Here is a 6,712-nt window from a genome sequence, read left to right on the forward strand (position 1 = left end):
CTGACACCAAGTCCTGCAGTGTCCCTGTCACCTGCAGAGCCACCGCATCCTCGCCACGGTAGCGGGCATTGTGACAAAGGTTCTATGTCAGCTGGGTGTGGCAGCCAGGCGCCCCCTAGGGGATGGGGAGCCTGTCAGCCCCGGGCCTGTCACTGCCTGGTGTCCCTGCTGCCACCAGCCAGGCCTCTGAAAACTTGTCAAACCATGCCCAGACTTGGGGCCAGTTTGGCCCAAGGTCTGCAAGAGACAAGTCGGGAAGAAAGATATGGGACAGAGGGAGAAAGCGAAGGGAGCAGGAGAAAGGGAAGGAAGAATAAAAAGTAGTGTTGGGCTGCAGGAGTGAGATGGAGGAATTGCAAGAAAAGAGGCAGGAAGCAGGAGAGTGAGAGAAAAGGAAAGAAGAGACATGCAGCCAGACGAGGGGTTAGTGAGAGAGGATGGGACAGAGAACAGGATGAGAAGGACATAAGGCAAGGCTAGGACAGGCAAGGACAGGCAAGGCAAGGCTAGGCTGCAGGACATGTTTTTGCTTTATAGTTTCTAGCACATTGGTCTTCAGACTAGGAGGAAAGCCATAAGACCGTATGGATTAGGCCTAAGCAAAAAGCCCAGCTACTTGATACACTTAGACTAAGCCTAAAATACCAAGATCTCTCCATAAGGATGGTTTTTATACTGTACTTCCACAATCTGCTGGCAGTACAAATAAATAAGCTGCAGATCTCCTTAGGATGAGTCATGGTGCTTTGGGGCAGGGACCATGCATATCATGGGAATATTTCACAGTTTCTGCTCTGTTTTCAGTGTATGACACCAAAACACCCACCTGATGACATCCTTTCAAGAGCAAAGGCAGCAATTTGCAGAATTCCGCTTCTTAGGGGAAGTGAGAAATTGCTGAGCTGACACCAAGTCCTGCAGTGTCCCCGTCACCTGCAGAGCCACCGCATCCTCGCCACGGTAGCGGGCATTGTGACAAAGGTTCTATGTCAGCTGGGTGTGGCAGCCAGGCGCCCCCTAGGGGATGGGGAGCCTGTCAGCCCCGGGCCTGTCACTGCCTGGTGTCCCTGCTGCCACCAGCCAGGCCTCTGAAAACTTGTCAAACCATGCCCAGACTTGGGGCCAGTTTGGCCCAAAGTCTGCAAGAGACAAGTCGGGAAGAAAGATATGGGACAGAGGGAGAAAGCGAAGGGAGCAGGAGAAAGGGAAGGAAGAATAAAAAGTAGTGTTGGGCTGCAGGACTGAGATGGAGGAATTGCAAGAAAAGAGGCAGGAAGCAGGAGAGTGAGAGAAAAGGAAAGAAGAGACATGCAGCCAGACGAGGGGTTAGTGAGAGAGGATGGGACAGAGAACAGGATGAGAAGGACATAAGGCAAGGCTAGGACAGGCAAGGACAGGCAAGGCAAGGCTAGGCTGCAGGACATGTTTTTGCTTTACAGTTTCTAGCACATTCGTCTTCAGACTCGGAGGAAAGCCATAAGACCGTATGGATTAGGCCCAAGCAAAAACCCCAGCTACTTGAGACACTTAGACTAAGCCTAAAATACCAAGATCTCTCCATAAGGATGGTTTTTATACTGTACTTCCACAATCTGCTGGCAGTACAAAAAAATAAGCTGCAGATCTCCTTAGGCTGAGTCATGGTGCTTTGGGGCAGGGACCATGCATATCATGGGAATATTTCACAGTTTCTGCTCTGTTTTCAGTGTATGACACCAAAACACCCACCTGATGACATCCTTTCAAGAGCAAAGGCAGCAATTTGCAGAATTCCGCTTCTTAGGGGAAGTGAGAAATTGCTGAGCTGACACCAAGTCCTGCAGTGTCCCTGTCACCTGCAGAGCCACCGCATCCTCGCCACGGTAGCGGGCATTGTGACAAAGGTTCTATGTCAGCTGGGTGTGGCAGCCAGGCGCCCCCTAGGGGATGGGGAGCCTGTCAGCCCCGGGCCTGTCACTGCCTGGTGTCCCTGCTGCCACCAGCCAGGCCTCTGAAAACTTGTCAAACCATGCCCAGACTTGGGGCCAGTTTGGCCCAAAGTCTGCAAGAGACAAGTCGGGAAGAAAGATATGGGACAGAGGGAGAAAGCGAAGGGAGCAGGAGAAAGGGAAGGAAGAATAAAAAGTAGTGTTGGGCTGCAGGAGTGAGATGGAGGAATTGCAAGAAAAGAGGCAGGAAGCAGGAGAGTGAGAGAAAAGGAAAGAAGAGACATGCAGCCAGACGAGGGGTTAGTGAGAGAGGATGGGACAGAGAACAGGATGAGAAGGACATAAGGCAAGGCTAGGACAGGCAAGGACAGGCAAGGCAAGGCTAGGCTGCAGGACATGTTTTTGCTTTATAGTTTCTAGCACATTCGTCTTCAGACTCGGAGGAAAGCCATAAGACCGTATGGATTAGGCCCAAGCAAAAACCCCAGCTACTTGAAACACTTAGACTAAGCCTAAAATACCAAGATCTCTCCATAAGGATGGTTTTTATACTGTACTTCCACAATCTGCTGGCAGTACAAAACAATAAGCTGCAGATCTCCTTAGGCTGAGTCATGGTGCTTTGGGGCAGGGACCATGCATATCATGGGAATATTTCACAGTTTCTGCTCTGTTTTCAGTGTATGACACCAAAACACCCACCTGATGACATCCTTTCAAGAGCAAAGGCAGCAATTTGCAGAATTCCGCTTCTTAGGGGAAGTGAGAAATTGCTGAGCTGACACCAAGTCCTGCAGTGTCCCCGTCACCTGCAGAGCCACCGCATCCTCGCCACGGTAGCGGGCATTGTGACAAAGGTTCTATGTCAGCTGGGTGTGGCAGCCAGGCGCCCCCTAGGGGATGGGGAGCCTGTCAGCCCCGGGCCTGTCACTGCCTGGTGTCCCTGCTGCCACCAGCCAGGCCTCTGAAAACTTGTCAAACCATGCCCAGACTTGGGGCCAGTTTGGCCCAAAGTCTGCAAGAGACAAGTCGGGAAGAAAGATATGGGACAGAGGGAGAAAGCGAAGGGAGCAGGAGAAAGGGAAGGAAGAATAAAAAGTAGTGTTGGGCTGCAGGAGTGAGATGGAGGAATTGCAAGAAAAGAGGCAGGAAGCAGGAGAGTGAGAGAAAAGGAAAGAAGAGACATGCAGCCAGACGAGGGGTTAGTGAGAGAGGATGGGACAGAGAACAGGATGAGAAGGACATAAGGCAAGGCTAGGACAGGCAAGGACAGGCAAGGCAAGGCTAGGCTGCAGGACATGTTTTTGCTTTATAGTTTCTAGCACATTCGTCTTCAGACTAGGAGGAAAGCCATAAGACCGTATGGATTAGGCCCAAGCAAAAACCCCAGCTACTTGATACACTTAGACTAAGCCTAAAATACCAAGATCTCTCCATAAGGATGGTTTTTATACTGTACTTCCACAATCTGCTGGCAGTACAAAAAAATAAGCTGCAGATCTCCTTAGGCTGAGTCATGGTGCTTTGGGGCAGGGACCATGCATATCATGGGAATATTTCACAGTTTCTGCTCTGTTTTCAGTGTATGACACCAAAACACCCACCTGATGACATCCTTTCAAGAGCAAAGGCAGCAATTTGCAGAATTCCGCTTCTTAGGGGAAGTGAGAAATTGCTGAGCTGACACCAAGTCCTGCAGTGTCCCCGTCACCTGCAGAGCCACCGCATCCTCGCCACGGTAGCGGGCATTGTGACAAAGGTTCTATGTCAGCTGGGTGTGGCAGCCAGGCGCCCCCTAGGGGATGGGGAGCCTGTCAGCCCCGGGCCTGTCACTGCCTGGTATCCCTGCTGCCACCAGCCAGGCCTCTGAAAACTTGTCAAACCATGCCCAGACTTGGGGCCATTTTTGGCCCAAAGTCTGCAAGAGACAAGTCGGGAAGAAAGATATGGGACAGAGGGAGAAAGCGAAGGGAGCAGGAGAAAGGGAAGGAAGAATAAAAAGTAGTGTTGGGCTGCAGGACTGAGATGGAGGAATTGCAAGAAAAGAGGCAGGAAGCAGGAGAGTGAGAGAAAAGGAAAGAAGAGACATGCAGCCAGACGAGGGGTTAGTGAGAGAGGATGGGACAGAGAACAGGATGAGAAGGACATAAGGCAAGGCTAGGACAGGCAAGGACAGGCAAGGCAAGGCTAGGCTGCAGGACATGTTTTTGCTTTATAGTTTCTAGCACATTGGTCTTCAGACTAGGAGGAAAGCCATAAGACCGTATGGATTAGGCCCAAGCAAAAACCCCAGCTACTTGAGACACTTAGACTAAGCCTAAAATACCAAGATCTCTCCATAAGGATGGTTTTTATACTGTACTTCCACAATCTGCTGGCAGTACAAAAAAAGAAGCTGCAGATCTCCTTAGGCTGAGTCATGGTGCTTTGGGGCAGGGACCATGCATATCATGGGAATATTTCACAGTTTCTGCTCTGTTTTCAGTGTATGACACCAAAACACCCACCTGATGACATCATTTCAAGAGCAAGGGTAGCAATTTGCACAATTCCGCTTCTTAGGGGAAGTGAGAAATTGCTGAGCTGACACCAAGTCCTGCAGTGTCCCTGTCACCTGCAGAGCCACCGCATCCTCGCCACGGTAGCGGGCATTGTGACAAAGGTTCTATGTCAGCTGGGTGTGGCAGCCAGGCGCCCCCTAGGGGATGGGGAGCCTGTCAGCCCCGGGCCTGTCACTGCCTGGTGTCCCTGCTGCCACCAGCCAGGCCTCTGAAAACTTGTCAAACCATGCCCAGACTTGGGGCCAGTTTGGCCCAAAGTCTGCAAGAGACAAGTCGGGAAGAAAGATATGGGACAGAGGGAGAAAGCGAAGGGAGCAGGAGAAAGGGAAGGAAGAATAAAAAGTAGTGTTGGGCTGCAGGAGTGAGATGGAGGAATTGCAAGAAAAGAGGCAGGAAGCAGGAGAGTGAGAGAAAAGGAAAGAAGAGACATGCAGCCAGACGAGGGGTTAGTGAGAGAGGATGGGACAGAGAACAGGATGAGAAGGACATAAGGCAAGGCTAGGACAGGCAAGGACAGGCAAGGCAAGGCTAGGCTGCAGGACATGTTTTTGCTTTATAGTTTCTAGCACATTGGTCTTCAGACTAGGAGGAAAGCCATAAGACCGTATGGATTAGGCCCAAGCAAAAACCCCAGCTACTTGAGACACTTAGACTAAGCCTAAAATACCAAGATCTCTCCATAAGGATGGTTTTTATACTGTACTTCCACAATCTGCTGGCAGTACAAAAAAAGAAGCTGCAGATCTCCTTAGGCTGAGTCATGGTGCTTTGGGGCAGGGACCATGCATATCATGGGAATATTTCACAGTTTCTGCTCTGTTTTCAGTGTATGACACCAAAACACCCACCTGATGACATCCTTTCAAGAGCAAAGGCAGCAATTTGCAGAATTCCGCTTCTTAGGGGAAGTGAGAAATTGCTGAGCTGACACCAAGTCCTGCAGTGTCCCTGTCACCTGCAGAGCCACCGCATCCTCGCCACGGTAGCGGGCATTGTGACAAAGGTTCTATGTCAGCTGGGTGTGGCAGCCAGGCGCCCCCTAGGGGATGGGGAGCCTGTCAGCCCCGGGCCTGTCACTGCCTGGTGTCCCTGCTGCCACCAGCCAGGCCTCTGAAAACTTGTCAAACCATGCCCAGACTTGGGGCCAGTTTGGCCCAAAGTCTCCAAGAGACAAGTCGGGAAGAAAGATATGGGACAGAGGGAGAAAGCGAAGGGAGCAGGAGAAAGGGAAGGAAGAATAAAAAGTAGTGTTGGGCTGCAGGAGTGAGATGGAGGAATTGCAAGAAAAGAGGCAGGAAGCAGGAGAGTGAGAGAAAAGGAAAGAAGAGACATGCAGCCAGACGAGGGGTTAGTGAGAGAGGATGGGACAGAGAACAGGATGAGAAGGACATAAGGCAAGGCTAGGACAGGCAAGGACAGGCAAGGCAAGGCTAGGCTGCAGGACATGTTTTTGCTTTATAGTTTCTAGCACATTCGTCTTCAGACTAGGAGGAAAGCCATAAGACCGTATGGATTAGGCCCAAGCAAAAACCCCAGCTACTTGAGACACTTAGACTAAGCCTAAAATACCAAGATCTCTCCATAAGGATGGTTTTTATACTGTACTTCCACAATCTGCTGGCAGTACAAAACAATAAGCTGCAGATCTCCTTAGGCTGAGTCATGGTGCTTTGGGGCAGGGACCATGCATATCATGGGAATATTTCACAGTTTCTGCTCTGTTTTCAGTGTATGACACCAAAACACCCACCTGATGACATCCTTTCAAGAGCAAAGGCAGCAATTTGCAGAATTCCGCTTCTTAGGGGAAGTGAGAAATTGCTGAGCTGACACCAAGTCCTGCAGTGTCCCTGTCACCTGCAGAGCCACCGCATCCTCGCCACGGTAGCGGGCATTGTGACAAAGGTTCTATGTCAGCTGGGTGTGGCAGCCAGGCGCCCCCTAGGGGATGGGGAGCCTGTCAGCCCCGGGCCTGTCACTGCCTGGTGTCCCTGCTGCCACCAGCCAGGCCTCTGAAAACTTGTCAAACCATGCCCAGACTTGGGGCCAGTTTGGCCCAAAGTCTGCAAGAGACAAGTCGGGAAGAAAGATATGGGACAGAGGGAGAAAGCGAAGGGAGCAGGAGAAAGGGAAGGAAGAATAAAAAGTAGTGTTGGGCTGCAGGAGTGAGATGGAGGAATTGCAAGAAAAGAGGCAGGAAGCAGGAGAGTGAGAGAAAAGGAA

Source organism: Columba livia, unplaced genomic scaffold (genome assembly GCF_036013475.1).
Source record: "Columba livia isolate bColLiv1 breed racing homer unplaced genomic scaffold, bColLiv1.pat.W.v2 Scaffold_103, whole genome shotgun sequence".
In the NCBI taxonomy this organism is placed as follows: domain Eukaryota; kingdom Metazoa; phylum Chordata; class Aves; order Columbiformes; family Columbidae; genus Columba; species Columba livia.